The sequence below is a fragment of the Marmota marmota genome, unplaced genomic scaffold (assembly GCF_001458135.2).
Source record: "Marmota marmota marmota unplaced genomic scaffold, marMar, whole genome shotgun sequence".
In the NCBI taxonomy this organism is placed as follows: domain Eukaryota; kingdom Metazoa; phylum Chordata; class Mammalia; order Rodentia; family Sciuridae; genus Marmota; species Marmota marmota.
The window spans coordinates 1,933,411-1,953,511 of NW_026000077.1; the positions used below are offsets into that span (position 1 = coordinate 1,933,411).

The window sequence follows — 20,101 nt, forward strand, 5'->3', positions numbered from 1 at the left end:
GTGATCTGGGAACCAACAGTTTAATTTTTCCGGACCCCTTTGGTGGGCACGCCCCCGGAAACTGGCGGCTAAGACCTTGGGTGTCGCCGCTGGTGGTAAGGGGAGTTGGGGATCTGGAATCCCCTCTGCTTCCCTACAGACACGCCCCCGGAGAGATTCCCGAGGTTTCCTGGCTGCTTGTATCTGGAGGGGGTGGGAGTCACACACCTGCTAAATTGGATTTCGCTGGGAAGGAATTCCGTCGGCCGAACTCCGGTGATGTCACCTCTCTGCTATGGCGGGGCCCCAGGCTCCTTGCCGGAGTGTCCGAAGGGAGGGGTGGGACTGGTCTGTCTCTGGTTGGTTTCAGCTCCTGGTTTGCTATTTCATGAAGGCTTGGCTAGAGACCTGTTCCTAGAGTCCCTGCACCGCTCCTGCTGCGCTGCGCCTCGGAGGCTAGCCGCCCAGTTGCGGGGGCCACGGGCAGGCAGCCGACGGTTGCCGAGTCGTGCGGGCTGTCGGGTCTGGACCTCTGCGCTGCGTGGCGGAGATTCACTCGTCTGGGGCAAACTGTCACCTCCAAATATCCTACCAATTCCCGGCCGGTCTCTCTTCAGTGGAATTTTGCTAGGAGTTTCTCAGCAGGTCGAATCTAAGCGTCTCTCTGACCCCGTTATTGAGGAGGTACTGAAAGCACTGCCTCCCCACTTGCCGCCATGTTGGATCCTTGGTCTGGATGTTTAAGTATTCATGAACTCTCGCCGTCAGGGTCGCGTGTGCCAGCGGGCTGAGCCCAGCAGAGAGCCCTTAAATGGTGTCTTTTGAACCATAAAAGCTTCACATTTTGATTAAGTTCAACATATCAATTTTTTCTCTTATCTTGTGCCTTTGGTGTCATAACTGAGACACTAGTTTTTCTGGCCTCCTGGTGTGATCCCCTTTCACTATTTCATAACCTGTTCCCTGTACTGATCCTTCACTCAATTAATTTACTTATCTGACCCTGGGGGACCTTTCCAGATTACAAAGATTTATACTAAATATATTTTTTTCCTAGTGGTTTATAATTTAGCACTTAAATTTGAGTTAACTTTTGTGTGTGATATGAAATAGGGGACTTAATTCAACCTGTTGCATGTAGATATATAATTGTCCCAGAGCCATTTATTGAAAGGACCATTTCTTTGAATCTAAATTCTTACTTGCAGACAACATATACTTGGATCTTGAATTTTTACCCAGTTTTACAATCTCCGTCTAAAACCCTTTAATTTTACCTTAGATACCTTTGACTTTGTACCTTTTTTTCTGTTGATGCTTCTACTCCCTTTATCTTTGTTAGGATTATCAGTGGCCTCCCAGGTGTTTTTTTGGCCTTGCGATGTGGATTTCCTTTCATTGTTGCCTAAGCTATTCTGAATATTGAGCACTACACTTAATTAATTTACTTGTCTGGCCCTGGAGGTCCTTTGAATTTGTAAATCCTGGCAAAAAATGTCATATTCAGGCTCCTGTTATTCTTCCAATTTATTATTTCATTCATTAAACATTAACTGGGTTTCTATTGAGTAACAGGTACTGCTCAAAGCACTGAAGATAGAGTAGTGTATCATTAAGTTTTTGATGATTATCTCACCACCCTAAAATGTAATGATAAGAGCAATCACTTATTTACCTCATAATTTTGTAGGTTGACAATTTGTTCTGGGTTTGGTGCATGATTATTTTGGTCTTGACTGAGCTCACTTATGCATTTGTGGTCAGTAAAATAGTTCTGCTTTTAGGGATTGGCTGGCCATCAACGAGGGCAGTGGTTGGCAATCTGTGGCTGATTACCAGATAACCCCCAAGCTAAGAATGTTTACATTTTGAAGAGTTCTATTAAAAAACAAAAAACAAAGGAGAATAAATGACAAAAATCATATATCAAAACGTAAAGTTTTTACTATTTGTTCCTTTACGGAAAAAGTTGTCTGAGGCCAGGTATGGTGACGCACATCTATAACCCCAGTGACTGGAGAGGCTGAGGTAAAAGATGGCAAGTTCAAGGCCAGCCTCAGCAATTTAGTGAGATGCCGTCCCAAAATAAAAAATGAGAAGGGCTGGGGATGTAGCTCAGTGGTAAGCCCCTGAGTTCAATCCCCAGTATTTGTGGGGTTAGGAGGAGAGGTGGGAAGAAAAAGAAAATGTCTGCTGATCTCCTAGGGGCAGTGAGAATGGCCCGGAATGTATGTCTCTCATTACAGTAGCCTAGAGAGGGCTTTCCACATGGCAGCAACAGGTTCTGAGAGAGAGGAAACATGCAACACCCTTGAGACTTAGACCTGGAACTGGCACAGCATTGCTTCTGCCACATTCTTCTGGCAAAAGCAAGTCATATAGACAGCTAAAATCCAAGGGATAGATAGAAGACTCCAATTTTTAGTGGGAATAGCTGCAGAATCACATTCAAGAAGTGTGGCTATAAATGGAAATGGGGAGATAAGTTGTGGGTTTTTAAAAATATTTTTTAGTTGTAGATGGACACAATACCTTTATTTTATTTATTTATTTTTATGTGGTGCTGAGGATCAAACCCAGAGCCTCACATGTGCTAGGCAAGCGCTCTACTGCTGAGCCGCAACCCCAGCCCAAATTGTGGTTATTTTTACAGTATACCATAAGTAGTAAAAACAGACACACACATTCCTGCCTTTGTAGAGTGTACATTCTAGTGATACCAATACATTCTCATGTTTTGTTACATCACAAAATATGACCCATACTGCCTCAGTTGCATGTCTCTGAATTCTCTGATTCTTACTTTCAGTCACGTTTTAATGAGTACTGTTCCTCTACTTTCATTGAAGTGTCTGCATTTCTTGACAGTCTCCTCTGTACCTATACCTGTCTATGCTTTATAACCTACTGTGTTTTAGCACTGGTTAATGCTGAATTGTGATTATAAATTCTTATCTCCTCAGTAAATTATCAAAGACAAGGACCAATGTCTTACTTATTTCTATTTGACAAATGTTTATTGTATACCTACTGTGTATTAGGCACTGTGCTGAGTGCTAAAAGTAAATAAAATAGACAAGGAAGGATCTTGCATTCATTGGAATACATAAGTAATATTATTAATAATACTGCTATTTAGCAAAATCAGTATATTAAATTTTGTTTATTCATTTATTCAAATAATTCTTCATCTATGAGTCTTTTTGTGTGTGTGTGTGTTACAAGGGATTGAGCCCAGGGCCTCTGCTACTGAGCTATATGCCCAGCCCTCTTTAAAATGTTTTATTTTGAGATGAAATCTCACTAAGTTGCCCATGCTGATCTTGATCTTGCTATCTTTCTACCTCAGCCTCCCAAATAGCTGGGATTATAGGCATGTGGTGCTGGGTCCCTCCTGAATCCATAGGTCTTTTTATTTTCTAGTCTTGAAAAATTTTTATCGTTAATATATTCTTTTGATGTTGATAATTGCATCTTTGGTTATGCAATTTGTGTGTTTTGTAAGCTAAGCATATTAAGTCTTTATGATGAGATTCATATACTATTTTTTTGATTTTTATTATTATTATTTTTTTACTATTTCCCCCTTGGTACTTTATCTCCAAGAACAGTATATCTTACATATTTTAGAATTCAGAGTTGAAGTTCTAAATTCTTTTTCCTTAAGGGAGATTAGATTTTAGTGTTCTGTATAGTGCCAAATACATAGTGAGCATCTAAGCATTTGTTCATAGTAATAGCTCCTTTTGGCTTTTTGTTCCATTGAATTTCACCCAAGATAATTATTGTTGACTGACTTTTAAATAGCTAAATGAGTTCTTGACCCGCAGCATAATAAATGTAGTAACATTTTCCCCATTATGAACCCAATGATACCTGCTTTGTCTCTTCCCTCTCCATTTTACTCTTACAAACATTAATATACATTAATTTGGGAATATCTGCTTCACAATGGCTAACCTGCTCTATATGAACTTTATGAATTGATGCCTACAGAAATGGAGCTAAGGGCAATTTAGAGAAGTGACTTATTATCTTTAAAGAATGGGGTTGGTATTTAGCTCAATGGTAGAGAACTTGCCTAGCACATACCAGGCCCTGTGTTTGATCCCCAGTACTGGGGGGGGGGGGGGGAGGAGGTAGTATGATTTTTCTTAATATGTTATTATATAGTCACATCATTTGTTCATTCATTCTTGGTTCAGCCATTAATTTAATAAACATTTTTGAATGCTGACAATATTGTTTATTATATGTGCAAAAGGCTGTGATATAAAGAGAAATCATACATAGTTGATATGTGGGGGGATGCCTTTATTTTATACTTAAAATCTTTATTTAGCATTTGAAAAATTGAGAAGGCTAGAATATTAACATTTGTCAAATAGGAAAAGGGACCACAAAAAGAGCTGCAAGTATTTTGATGTTTCTTAGCATCTTATTTAACCATTCTGTAAAATGTAGCAAGTGAGATTCTGATATTTTAGATTGAAAGTTTGAGGCTGTAGATCTTTCATAAATGAAGAATATTTGGAGATGCTTATTGTATCTGGTTAATTACTGTAAATCTGTTAGAGTCTTGTAATAATGATTGTAGAAGAACATACACATACAAACGTGTTTCCATCTTATAACAGGTTATATCAGATGTACTACCTAAGCAGTTACAAATGTTTTTTTTTTTCCTTAAACTTTTTAGTTGTAGATGGACACAACACATTTATTTATTTGATTTTTTTTTTTTTTAATGTGGTGCTAAAGATTGAACTCAGTGTTAGGCAAGTGCTCTACCACTGAGCTACAATGCCAGCCCCAATTGTTAGATTTCTTATACAATAATGTAAATTATTCTAATTGCAGATTTAGGAAAGTTATAATGTGATAGCAGGAAAGGGTTGAGTAACAATCATTCTCTCATTAACCTCTTTACAGTTTAAGTGTGTAATAAGGAAATTTAATCTTATATAAGTGAAATCATGTGATTGCCTTCTATGTTGTAAATATTTTTATGTATAGAAGACCAGTTTAAGAAATGAAAGCAAAATGAGGTAAAAATAGATTTTTCTAATGGTCAGTTGGTTTGTAAGAATGATGAACTAGCTAACAAGCCTACAGGACTTTTAGTCTTTCTATTTAAACAAGACTAACAGATGAATCTGTAGATCAGCAAGAAGGTTTAAAGTATTTAAACATCCAAAGTGAGACCATTTGGGGGATAATATTTCATTCGTTTAAAATGGAAAGGATATTATTTAACTGTTAAGCTGGGTAAAGCTAATAGTTAAATGGCAGGGGATGCTTATTGCTATTTTTTTTTCTGACTTGGTGCTTCTTTACAAATGTCATAAACATCATGTTTTGTTGATATTGTTGAAGCACTTTGGGAAATGGTTGTAGCTGCACAACTTGCGTTGTTAAAATCATTTTTTAAAAAATGCAAATCTTATTTATTACTAAAAGCAGTCTAAAGAAAGTCACTTAAAAGGCCCATTTCTGGGCCAGGCTTGTGGTTCAGTGGTAGAGAGGTTGCTGAGCATGTGTGAAGCACTGGGTTCGATCCTGGCACCACATTAAAAAAAAAAAAGAAAAGAAAAAAAAGGTGCATTTTCATTTTGTACTACAGAAGTTCATAGACTCAAAACTATCTCTTAGAAAGGCATTAACTATGTATTGTTCTGTGTATTTATTTTGGCTAGATGAATTAGATTCTGTGTATTATTCATTTTCTGTTCTTTTTGTGTGTGAGCAGTGTGTGTGCCTAAATTATGTATGGGAAGGAGTGCATAAGTTCCACCCCCACCCACACAACTTTTCAACTTCTATGAAGATTGTATGTTTATTAATAAAGAAGACGTCAAAAAGGGGGATGTAGCTTAGTAGCAGGACACCTCTCTAGCAAGCACAAGGCCCTGGGTTCACTCCCCAGTACCACAAAATAATAAAGAAGATATCATGTTAGAATAAAATTAATATTGTACCAGATATTTTAAGGCTGTTTTAAAAAGAGGTAATTAAAAGTAATAACCTTAAAAAAGATTTTTTTAATCTTCCTCATTTCTACTCCTATGCTTAGACTAGTTTTTACCTACTGCTGTTTAATACTAGTATTGTTTAAATTTTAATACTCTTTTGCAATCTTTTTCTTTTCCCTTGCTCTCAAAACAGACATGGAACTAAACTCAATCTTATCTATTAATATTTAATAAGAATAAAGTTGGAATTAGAACAAGCACATGTTACCTTTTAAACTGATTACTATTTCAGTCATTTGTAACTAAATAAATACCTTGAGTTTTCTGGACCCTTGTTTCCCTCCTCCTTTTTCTTTCTTGCCTATCTCATTAGCTTGTGATTAATTTGTTTTTTGGTCTTTTTTCTGCTAGATAATAGAAAAGGAAAAAAGGTAGTACATAAATAAGGATTACTTAATGATTTTCCATTCACTTATTCATTATTTAACTATGTTTGCCACTGGCAGAAATATTTCTCCAACTACCTTTGTATGCATTGAATAATACATTACAGTTTTAAATCATATATTTAGTTACTCCCTCAGTCCAAAAGCACATGGAATTAATCTTATTTCTGCTCATATGTTAGAGCACCATAGTTACACTTCAGAAGCTAAGAGACTGGTCTTATTTCCTCCATTTATACTATTGATTGTTCACAGTTTTTTTTCCAATATATCCCTGCAACGCTCACTGGCAACCATTCTTTTTAAGTAAGAGTTTTTATAATCTCTTCCTTGTCTAAATCTCTGGCCCCTTCTCTTGTTACTCCCATTGTTAGCTCCAACCATACCTAATTTCAGTTTCTCTTCCCTCTGTTCCCTCTACTTAGAGCATTAATTCTGCTGTTGCCTCCTTCCTTTCTTATCACCTGGCAAGGTCTTTCAAGCCTCTTCAAGAGGTTGTTTCCTGGAGTCAGTTCATGACACTTTGTTTTCTCTGTAGCATCCTGTGTGTACTTCTTAAGATTTCTATATTGACTGTCACCTCACTTGATGATGGGCTTTTTGAGAACCTAAAGGAATCTTTTCTCTGTTTTCTGCTTTGCATAGATCACTCGAATGTGAGAATGGAAAGGGGAAAGAAAACTGAAGTTTGAATGTCCTTTATGTGCTAGGGAATGTGCTTATTACTTCTAGACACAATTGAATTTGTTAAATTGCCACAATAATTTCTCAAGAGCATGCTATCATATTATTATATATGATTACATATAATTATCTTCTTACAGTCAGAAAACTGAAGTTAAATAATTTGTTCAGTTGCTACGTAAGAGCTGGGACTAGAACCCAGGCCTCTTTTACTATTTCACTTTGCCATACTGCTTCCTTAACTATATAGATGTAGGGCTGGGGTATGGCTCAGTGGTAGAGTGTTTCCTAGTATGCTTACAAGGCCCTGGATCCAATTCCCAGCACTGTAAAAACAAAATTAAAAAAACCCATATAAATGTAAAAACTGGTGATGATGAGTTATAGTATAATATAAAGAACATGAACTTTGACATTAATATAGATGTGGGTTTGCATTCTAGTTTGCTATTTAACTAACCGTTGGCAAGTGTCTTAATATCTGTATTGTCCGTTTTCCCTTTTAAACATGTGGTTAATGTCATTATGAGTTTCAGAGGATTGCTGTGAGAATTAAATAAAATAATGTATGTAGAGGATTTTGTGCAGTGCTGGGCACATAATATGTGCTGTATAGATGGTAGTTTTATCAGGTAAGAACACAGATAGCAGGCTGGGGTTGTGGCTCAGTGGTAGAGCACTTCCCTAGCGCATGTGAGGCACTGGGTTTGATTCTCAGCACCACCGCATATAAAAAATAAAATAAAGGCCCATTGACAACTAAAAATGTATTAAAAAAAAAAAAAAAGCAAGAAAGCCAGCCAGAAGAGTACATATATCTACAAGCAACAGAATAACTGCTAACTGGCATAAACAAAAATTTTTTATGGCTCCACTTAGATTTATTTTCTTCTTCTTTCTCACAGTCATATTTGTGGAGTTGCAGGTATTATGTCCCAAACTAGGAAGGAAGGGATAGTGTCAGCCACATCTATATCTTTTATTAGAACAACCTTTTTGTGAAGTCCTCCTTTCAGTTGCATAGACTACTGTAATAGCTTAACTGCTCTTCTAACTAGTCTTCCCATTATCCAAGCTTTCAAGAAAAGGACCGGGAAAGTAGAGAACAGGTGGTTGAGATTAAACCAAGTCATCCTTCTTCCTCATATAAAGTTAGAGATATTATGAGAGAAATGTCTCCCATAGTAATGGTGGTGGTGGATGATTCTAAGTGATGACAGTGCTGAAAACTGTCACAGAGTATACTTATGATTTCATAGTCTAAAGCAGTTAATAAGAAAGTGTTATGTATTATTTTAATCCATATCAAGTAAAAACTAAGAGTAAATCAACTATGTTCTTATGATGTTTAAATGCTAACAATTTGTGAAATTGACTTTTCAGACATTTTCCTATCTTATTGGCTTAAGAATGCTGGAAGAAAAAAAAAAAAAAGTCACTGCTGCTGCTTCTGACTGTCCTCTCTCCCCAGACAACAAAAACCAGGTAGACAGCAACCACATAGCACAATACCACCTCCTAACACTGCTGGAGTCTTTCTGAGCTTGTTGGCTGCTATTGTTTGTTTGTTTGCTTTGTTTTGTTTAAAGATCTACAGCTTTGGCATTCAAAGTTGATTTTTTTTTTTTTTGGTACTGGGAATTGAACCCAGGGACACTCTACACTGAGCTACATCCCTAACCCTTTTTATTTTTTTTACTTTGAGGCAGATTTTCACTAAGTTGCAGACCTCAAACTTGTGATCCTCCTGCCTCAGTCTCCAAGTTATTGGATTACAGGCATACAAAGTTATATCATTTTTAAGGCTACTTCTTCCCTGTTGTTGCCTGTTTGGGATCTCCTCTAATACCCTTATTGAACTTGGTGAAAGCAATGGGATCTGTGGTACTGCCTCCTACTACCCAGATTCCTATTATCAGAACTTTCCACAATAACTAGATATTCTGCCTTCTTATCCTTTTGATTTTTGGCGATTGGGAGAGAAAAGGGAAACTGAACTGTGGAGCTCTTGCTGCTTTGCCAGTGATTGAGAGGTAATGTTATTCAAATGCTTATTTGGATTCTGGAATACATTTCATCATAGAAGCAGTGGTATAAAGGATGTTTGGATTGTATACTATTATTACTCTTCTAGTTCGACTATATTTTGGCTTTTGAGGACTGGCCTGAAATCTAATTACCCTTACACATTTTTTCTCATTGGGAAATACCTTATGACTCCAACCAAATCTGAAAACAAGCCTTTGGAGAAAGATGTATCATGAATTGAATTGACCTATAATTAGGGTTTCACTTTTCTGTACCTAGGTAGAATATTGGACTAACACATAATGATCCAAAGAGAAAAAGCAGGAGAAGCCAAGGACGTAGATAATTCATTGCCCGATTAATTAGTTCCTCTATAATAAAAAGTCAAGAAAACACACACACACACACACACACACACACACAATCTGAGTCTTGGCTGCAGAAAGAAGTATGTTTTTTTGTTTTTGTTTTGTTTTTTTGGTAACGGGGATTGAACTCAGGTGCCTTCAACCACTGAGCCTCATCCCCAGCCCTATTTTGTATTTTATTTAGAGACAGGGTATCACTGAGTTACTTAGCACCTTGCTGTTGCTGAGGGAGGCTTTGAACTTTCAATCTTCCTGCCTCAGCCTCCAGAACCACTGGGATTTCAGGCATGTGCCACAGTGCCCGGCAAGAAGTATGTTCTTTTCTATGGATACTTCCATACTTCTCTTTTCTTTTTAATATTACCATATTTTCCATTATGTTTTCATTGAGATAACTTAAAGATATTCACGTAGAGATAGCCTCTGAGTCTTGCATGACTCTTCCTGAATTTTATTCTCTAGCTCAACTATATTGTTCTATAGACTGATTTTTTTATTGTTTTAGAATTTTTAATATTTATTTTTTAGTTTTCGGCGACACAACATCTTTGTTTGTATGTGGTGCTGAGGATCGAACCCAGGCCACACGCATGCCAGGCGAGCACGCTACCACTTGAGCCACATCCCCAGCCCTATAGATTGATGTTAATGCCAGATTTTCTAGATCCTTAGATTCACTAAATGATTTTTAATCATTCAGAGTCCACTGATAATCTATGCAGTAATAATAAACATAATGATGATTGTAAGTTCAGCTTCCAAATATTGAAAGGGAGCATATAAACTTTACTGTGACAACTTTTAGAAATTGTTTTGAAATAAACGAAGAAAAGAAAGAAGATACATTGCAAAGCAGATGTTGTATGACTAAAGTACCCAGCTGTGTGCTAACAAAATGAATCTCCGTGCCGATTAGTTAACAATTCTTTGGCAGTCAGAGGCATATGTAAAGCAATAAACACAGCGTGGGGAAATTAAAAAAAAAAATTAAAAGCATTTTCTAAGCCTAAAACATTGGCACTGTCTAGTCTACCATCTGTATTATTGAAACATTGATTTTATTGTAAGTCATACCAAGGTCACTTTAAAAAATTGGTTAACCCATTAAAGTCTTCCTTCTCAAAGATTTGCATCAATTTAGTAAAAAATGTTATGATAGCAAAATAAATTCGGGTTGGTGTAACATAAATCTAATTTTATATTAGCTTTTTTGTGGGTCATGAAATAGTTTTTGTTTAAGGAATTCTTTTGAATTCCTTCAGGTCAAATCTATTAATTATTTAAAAAATTTCTATTGAAATACTTCTTTGCCAGATTTAGATGAATGACCGACTCACTACAAAGTATAACACCACTGACCCTATTGTTATGGTCTTCTGTCAGAGGGGATAGGGCTTTCTCTAAGTTTTTCCTCTTTGATGAAATATGAGGTTAAGCATTTAGGGATGGCCTACTTTGGCTAAAAATTCACTTTTCAGTACTTAAAATAATCTTCCTTTCCACTTTTCCTGATAGCACCCAAAATTGAAAAATTTATACCCAGAGATTGTTTCTATATGCTACATCACCTCTTTGTAATTGGTTTCTTTTGGTTGGACAGTTTTCTCCCTTGGTATTTAGAAATGTTGCAAACTACAACATGTGATTTTCTTGGCAATATAATGAAATCATCTCCCTCTATCAGAGGGAAGGAGGGAAGAAGTGCCAGGGAGTGATATTGGCCCCAATATATTGTTATATTGTGTATTGTGTGCATGCCCAAATATATAACAACAAATCCCATCAGTATGTACAACTGTAATGCACCAATAAAAAAATGTGGTTAAAAAACAAAAACTTGATAGAAATCAGGGCCAATATAGTTTGCCTGAAAATGAAACCTATGATTAAGTACTTATTAATGAGTGATTATGATTAAATTAGGCTGCAGAAAACTTGATAGGCTTTTGTATTTATTATTCCTTTATTAATAATTTGTAATACATTGAAAACATACTTTCATTTTGATTTAACAACTTGTATGGAGATAGAAGTTCTTATAATACTATCGATCAAGAAAGATTTTTTTCATTAGAGTGTTCAAATTTCTTTATATATGATTTATTTCTTAATTAAAACCTAAGATTCTGAGTTCCCTGGCATCCTGCATAATTTATTTATCATTCTGCTTATGGTATCTACAAAATTTTTGGTTTATTAGCTGGCCTTGTTTTTGCCTACATAGCTTTGCTTCTGATTAAAGTTGATTTTTTTTTTTTTTTTGCATAGAATATAGTGTTGTTGAGGACCAGGTAGAAACTTTATTTTGGTTAAATATCATTCTGGCAGTATCTATGGCCCTTATATAGGAAGTGCATAGAAAGAAAGAGCTGCCTTCAGTGAAAGGTGTAAATTATAGAAAGAAAAAGGAGCACTAGGGATGTAGCTCAGTGGTACAGCACTTGCCTAGAATGTGCAAGGTCCTGGGTTTAATCCCCAGTACTGCAAAAAAGAAATAAAACGACTGAGATGAAAACAAGAGTCATTATTGGCATTTACTATAGGTTCTTCTAGATATTCTACTAATTCACACAATAATTTTATGATTTCGGATCTTACAGAAGATTACAGAAAAGAAGTTTCTTATAATGATTATTATATAATTATATTTACTTTTCAAAATTTAGAAAATAAGTGTTAATTGGATTTGTGTAGTACAATATTTCAAAAAATGTTTACTTGATTGGAAACCATAATTTAAAAATTATCATTAAAAACAAATTTTCATAATTCAAATTTGTCATATCATAATTAAAGAGGTAACCCTACCCATGGAAGGCATTGGAGTTTTTACAGATTTTTGTAATTTATTTTGAAGAAGGAACTTTAATATTTGTTGAAAGTCTTTATTATACTGTTGCCACTAATTATTTATTGACCCTTATTGTCATTGTCTTTTGTCAGAAGGGGCAGGGCTTAGCATTAAATTTCTTTAAATTTGTAACCCAGTAATTTCAAATATGCTTTCGAAAGGATGGGGATTGTATTAACATTTTTCCATTACTATAATGACTATCTTAAGTTCTAGGTAATACTGCTTCCTCTATATGCAGTCGTCAAGTACTGTTGATTCTAAGTATGACTTGAGAGTCTATACCCACTCATTCTTCCCCTGACATTATTTTAAGTCTAGATTCCTGATCATTCTTTTTTACATTTTTCTAAAGATGTTGATGGACTTTTATTTTATTCATTTATTTATATGTGGTACTGAGAATTGAACTCAGTGCCTCGCACATGCTAGGCAAGCGTTCTACCATTAAGCTACAACCCCAGCCTGATTCTTGATCATTCTTGTCTTGACTATTGTGTTAACCTCTAGCTTGTCTCCCTGTGCCTAGTTTTATCTGACACAGTAGATGGCTCAGGTTGTTTATTGGTTTACCTCATTACCTATATGTCAAAATATAAGATTTTCTATATTTATAATCTGTCTCCAGTTTATATTACCTGCTTACCCCAATGTTGTATTATATTGTAAATTCTTTGAGTATGGGAGCTAACATTTTTTAAATTTCTCAGTATATTGTGGATATGGTAACTGCTCAATAGTGGTTATTGACCTAATGAGGTAGACCTAGGCAGATGGCAGGTTTTGTCTTAGTAATTCAGAATATTCTTGTAGAATTAAAATGAATTACTGTGTTGTAATAGTAATAAGATTATTTTAATAGGTTAAATAATTCAAACATTATTAGTTTAGCATAGTAATAATTCATATAGCCATCTAGTTCTATTAACATGAATTAAGAAAAATTTAAGATGTTTTATGTAATTGTTCTGAGTGCCTGTAGACCTATTTTCTCTCCCTACAATGGAGTTAATGGAATCAAGCAAGTACATACTCTAGGTTTTGGATATTTATTGTGAGATAGAATAAAAATTAGGAGATTTTAAGTGTATACTTGAGGTGAATTATTGGCACAGATAACCAACTATAACTGAATAAACAAAACCCAGAAAACCTTGAGGGAAGGCTATTATTGATTTCCATGTTAACAACATTATTAGTTTCAAATGTCTAGTTATAAACACAAGAATTACAAGGTATGCAAAGATATAGGAAAATATGGTTCATTAAAAGGAAAAAAAAATAGATCAACACAATCAGTCTCTGAAAAAGACTGAATAGCAGATCTAAAATAATTCAAGTGAACAGAGTTTAAGCGATTTGTAAGTAGACCAACATATATATTGCGAAGAGTCCCTGTAAGAAAATAGAGGGGAAGAGAAACTATCTGAAGGAATGATGACTAAAAACTATGATAAAAGATATGAATATCAACATCCAAAAAGCTCAACAGATTGTAAGTAGTATAAATTCTGAAAGACCCAGACCAAGACACATTATAAGCATGCTTTGAAAGACCAGAGTGTTTTGAAAGCAGCAAGATAGAAACAACTTGTCACATGCAAGGGGGTTCTTAATAAGATTTTCAGTAGATTTCTCATCTGAAGGTTGTGGGTTGACATATTCAAAGGCTAAAAGGAAAAAAACAAGAGTCCTGTATCCAACAGAACTGCCCTTCATAGTGAAGGAGAAATTAAGATGTTCTCAGTTAAACAAAAATGGAGGGATTTCATTTTCACCCGACCTGCTCTGTAAGAAATGCTCCAGGGAGTTCACAAGGTGACATGAAAGAACACTAGATAGTAACCCACAGCCATTTGATAAAATAAAGGTCTCAAAGGTAAATACATGAGGGGAGGCCACGGTGGGAAAATGGCAGGGGGAAGGCAGGAGTGGAGAAGCCTGAGAAGCCGCAGTGAGGACCTGAAGAAGAAGCAGAAAAACCTGTGAAAACGAAGATTGTTTCTTCCAGCCATGGAGGGGAAGTTCCAGTCCTAGAGCTGAGAAGCTATCAGCTGAAGAAGAAGCTGCAGACCTCCCAGCAAAGCCTCCAAAGATCTTCAAGTTTGGATTTGCTTTGGTAGTCAGACGACTAGGAAAGCATCAGCCACATCCACCAAACATGGGTCAGGTAAGCCCAAGGAAACTGTCCAACACTTATTCCAAAAACCCTTTCAGTAGCAGTGGCTTTTAATGAAGATGAAGATAGTGAACCAGAGGAAATGCCTCCAGAAGCAAAGACGAGGATGAAGGATATAGGAAGGGATACACCAACCTCAGCTGGACCATACTCCTTCAGTAAAGGAAAACGTGGGTTTTCTGATAACCAGAAGCTGTGAGAATGAAATACAGAATCTCATCTTGGAAATGTCTGTGACCAAGACAATTAAATGTTGTGTTTGAAATTGGGGTGTTGGGTGGGTATAAAGTTAAAAGGAACAGTTTATTTTTTAAAGAATGGTATAAGACTGTTTGCAACCGCTTTCTTCTTCTTCTTCTTTTTTTTAAAGATTGAGTGTTACACTAATAATGAGAGTTTGAAATTAGAGGTAATTTGTTTTATATACAGATTTCAAGACGTTTGCTAATTTTGTAATTTCATATGATTATTTTTCAAAGGTTACAGATAACAAATCAGAAATGGCACCTTTTTAAAGAATTGCATATTTTTTAGGCACAACTATTAGCACACTAAGAGGGAAACAATAATTTACTATTTTTTTTTTAAATTGCAAGCAGTACTTTCCTAACTCCCTCATTACCTAAACTGTCTGGCTCCCCAGAACAGCCTTATAGAGAGAGAGGAAGTATTGTACTTAGAGGAAAATGTTACTGGACGGTTGACTGAAAATAAATTTGGATAAAATTAAAATACAGCTTTTATTTTTTCCTTATGGGCATTTGTTTTGTTTCAAGTCATCATATACTAGGTAATGGCACTGCTGTCAGTAGATATAGACACTTAGCTCTTAAATTAAAAAAAAAATTATGTGAAGTATCTAGTATTTGAAATAGCGCACTCACCTTAAGGTCTTGTCTGCCTTCATTAGCTTTCAAAGAGCAACATTTGCTACCAAAGTAAATCGATATTCTGAATGTGCTTCTCTTGGTTTTTATTTGTAGCTAGTTCCTGTAAGTATGTCCACCAGAACTTAAGGCAAATCATAGATAAGCTGTTTTTTTTAAAATACAGACCACCACCAAAAATTTAAATGTACATACTACTTAAGCATTTGGCTTGTTTTTATATTTTAAAATGTGTAAGCACCAAAAGAGAGAAAGAGAGAGAAAAATTAACGTATGAAGACAGAAAGCGAGAAGATGCACTTTCTGTAACTTTTTGTCTGAGCATTTAAGTCACTAACTTGTTAAATCCAATTTAAATTGAACTCACTGCAGTGTTTCTTTTTTTTTTTATTGGTTGTTCAAAACATTACAAAGCTCATGACATATCATCTTTCATACATTTGATTCAAGTGGGTTATGAACTCCCATTTTTACCCCAAATACAAGTACTGCAGTGTTTTTTATTGATGCAATTATATGGTTTATTTAAGTATATACATACTGACCAGTGTCTTCTAAAAAGCACATTTTTAGGAACTAAAAGTAGAAGAAAAGAAAATGTATTTCAAAACATTTTCCCACCACATATACTGTTAGATTTATGTATTCTAGGGTGTTTGCTTTGTAGTTTTGTATTGTATATGTACATTATTATTTTTTTTAATTAAGGGTGACTCTTTTTTTTTTTTTTTAGTTGTCGATGGACCTTTATTTATTTATTTATTTATATGAGGTGCTGAGAATCTAACCCAGTGCCTCACACAAGCTAGGCAAGCACTCTACCACTGAGCCACAACCCCAGCCCTGGACATTATTTATTTATTTATTTTTTAGTTGTAGATGGATACAACCTTTATCTTATTTCTTTATTTTTATGTGATGCAGAGGATCGAAACCAGGGCCTCACACATGTGGGACAAGCACTCTACCGCTGAGCCATTACCCCAGCCCCAAGGACATTATTTTTTAATGTGACAATTAAACACATCTTTAAGAGCATAGTCACGGACAACAAAAACATGCTATAGCTATTTCCTTGAAAATTCCTACAATGTTAAATTTGGAGGCAGCTTCAGACTATTTTATTGGTGGTAATTACTCACTGAGCTCTTTTAATAGGTAGTAACTCCAAAGTAGTAGCCTGTGTATATTCCTAACATATGTTCACTTGTGTTTAAGTTTAGAAAAAGCCCCAAGTAAAATAATGGAAATGTATATAGAACTATTAGTTCTTATATGATTTAATTATATCGAGATACATGAATTTAATGTACTTTTATGTAGGCAAACTATCCATTTTGTCCATTTTACTGTTTGTTAAAATAACATCTCTCTCCTACATACTCTTTTCTTGACCCAAGTGAAAAATTAACCTAAGGTCAAGATGAGGAGAGAGAAACAACTGAGATAAATGTCTTTATTACAATAACAATAAATTTTGTCAAACTCAAAAAAAGGTAAAAAGTAAATACATGGGCAATTATAAAAGTATTACTATAAAAATATTTTATAATTCTACTTTTTATTTTCTACATGATTGGTGTTTAATAATTTAAAAAATTATTAGTCTGAAAGCTAGTACTATTGTCACTTTTCTACAACATTTTAGAGCATAATATATTTAAAAGAATTATTAGTTTGTTTTGTGGCACATAGTATGTTAAGATATAATTTTGTGACATTAATAAGTAAAAGGGGTAAGGATGGAGCTGTTAAGGGAGCTGAGTTTTTGTGTATTTATTTATTTATTTTTTTTGGGGTGGGGGTTGCTAGAGATTGAATTCAGGGACACTCAGCCACTGAGCCACATCTCCAGCCCTATTTTATATTTTATTTTGAGACAGGGTTTCACTGAGTTGCTATGTGCTTCACCATTGCTGAGGCTGGTCTTTGAACTCGCGATTCTCCTGTCTCAGCCTCCCCAGCCGCTGGGATTACAGGCATGGCCCACTGCGCCTGAAGTGAAAGTAAATCTGCTTTCTTTCTTTTTTTTTGTAGTGCAATGGATTGAACCTAGGGCTTTGTTCATGTGAAGCAAGCACTCTATCAACTGAGCTATATCCCCAGCCCCAGAATGTTTTAACTTTAGTACTTTAAATGCAATTCCTTAGGTAATCACAAAGAATGTAGCAAAGGAATATACATAAAAGGAAATAAGAAAGGAGTTTCAATAACTCAGCACAAAAAATCAACTAAATACAAAAGAAGATAGTAATGCAAGAAATAAGGTACAAAAAAGCTATAAGCATATGGAAAACAAATAGCAAAATGACAGAAGTGAGTTCCTTTATATCAGTAATAATTTTAAAGATAAATGAATTAAATTCTTCAATAAAAAGAAAGAGCTTGGCAAAATGGATTAAGAGATCCACTTAGATCCAAAGACAAATAGATTGACAGTGAAAGGAGGGAAAAAGACATTCCATGCAAATAGTAACCAAAAGAGAGCAAGTGTGGCTATACTAACATAGGAAAAATATACTTTAAATCAAAAAAGTTTGTGAGGGACTGGGGTCGTGGTTTAGTGGTAGCGCTTGCTTAGCATGTGTGGGGCACTGGGTTCAATTCTCAGCACCACATATAAATGAATAAAATAAAGATCCATCAACATCTAAAAAATACTTTTAAAAAGTTTATGAGACAAAGAAGGATATTATTTATTAGTAAGTGGTCTGATTCAATAATAAGATAACAATTATTAAATTCCAATCTTCACTATAAAACAGCTAAATCTTAAGGATATTATACTAAGTGAAATAAGTCAGTCACCAAAAAAAAAAAGTAAGTATATGATTCCACTTATTTGAGGTACTTAGAGTAGTCAGTATCATAGAGACAGAAGGTAGAATGGTGGTTGTCAGGAGTTGGGGGGAGCAAGAAATGGGGAGAAAGTGTTTAGTGGGAACAGATTTTCATTTTGGTGGGGTAAAATGTTCTGGAGATGGATGGTGTTGAGGGTTACACTAAATTATATACTTAAATTATATACTTAAAATGGTAAACTTTGTGTATTTTATCATAGTAAAGTAATTGGAAAAAAATTTTAAATTGTGCACTTACCATCAATACTGTGTCAGTTTTGTGTTAGTGTAACAAACACCTGAAATAAATTAACTTATAAAGAGAAAAGGTTCATTTTGGCTTAACAGTTTTAGGAGTGTCATTCCATGGTTGGTTAGCTCTGTTGCTTTAGGGCCTGTGGTGAAGCAGTTCGTGGTGGTGGGGAGTACATGGCAGAACTAAACTATGTACTTCATGATTGAGGATTGAAAAAGATAAAGGAAGAAAATCCAGGATTCCACAATCCCTTTCAAGGGTGTGCCCCTTGTGACCTGAGGACCTCACACAAGGACCTTCTAAAGGTTCTACCACCTCGCAGTAGCACCATGGGCTAGGGTTCAAGCTTCTAACACATGGTCCTTTGGAAACATTTAAGATCCAAAATGTAGCAAATTTGTAATTTCACAAAATTTTTATCACCTAAAAGAAATCTATACCGATTAGCATTCATTTCCCCTACTCCTTTCTGCTCACCACTCACAATGTCTAATGTATATTCTTTCTTTGTTAATTTGCCTATTCTGGATGTTTCATATGAATGGAATTCTGTAATATGTGGCTGCTCCAGGTTGAATGTATCCATCAAGGATTCATGGATTGGAAACTTGGTCTCCAGTGTAGTGATGTTGAAATGTGGCAGGGTCTAGTGGGAGTTAGTTAGGTCATTAAAGACACTGATTTGGGAAGGGATTAAAGTAGTTCTTGTTGAACCCTGAATTGAGAGAGCCCAATCCCTGAATTGCTCCATGGCTTTCTATCTCTCCATGTTGTTATCTGTCCCTCTTGCATGTGTTCCTGCCATAATGTCATTTACCATCTGATGCAACCAAGAGAGTCCTCACCAGAGTTCATGCCATGCCAGTTGAATTGCCATCTTCCAAAACTAAACTGAAAAAAACCTCTTTTATTTTTAAGTTATCCAGCCTTAGATAATTTTATTATAGCATTGGAAAATGGATTAATACACTGGGCATTTGTGTCTGCCTTCTTTCACTTAGCATAATGTTTTCGAGTTTCATCCATATTCTATTCTACTTCATATAAGTACATCCATGTTGAATACTATTACATTTTTCATTCTTTCTTCAGTTGATGGACATTTGAGTTGTTTTCATTTTGGGACTGTAATGTTCAGTGTTGCTGTGAACAGTAGTATAAAAGTTTTTATGTGAGCATATGTTTTTGGTTCTCTTGGGTGGCACAATTGCTAAGTAATATGGTAACTATATTTAACCACTTGAGGAATTTCCAGGCTCTTCTCTATAAAAGAATATTTCCTATAAATGTTATTTAATAATTGAAACCTACTATTAATTACTTACACTAGCTTCATATGTAAAAAATTATACATTTAGTGCTTTAAAAAATTACACATATAAATGCTTCAGAAATGTTTCTGATATTTCATCAAATAAATTTGAGAACTATGTTTTTTTTATACATTTTAGGCATAAGTACTTATTCTCAGAGAACATGCTTTTTCTTTTATTGTTCATGTTCATTATAAAACAAGAATTCTCTGTAGTAGGTATATTAATATTGATTCTAATAGGATTAGGAGTGTAATTATTTTATTTTGGGGGGGATGAAGACTTTTTTAATGAATAG

General features: G+C 35.1%; 1 protein-coding gene and 1 pseudogene across 1 annotated transcript in view; both read left to right on the forward strand.

Annotated features, from left to right (window-relative positions):
- Magi3 (membrane associated guanylate kinase, WW and PDZ domain containing 3) overlaps nt 1-20,101 on the forward strand; it is a 299,449-nt gene that overhangs the window by 98,447 nt on the left and 180,901 nt on the right. The window lies entirely within an intron of this gene.
- Nucleotides 13,779-16,209, forward strand: LOC107156098 (annotated as a pseudogene).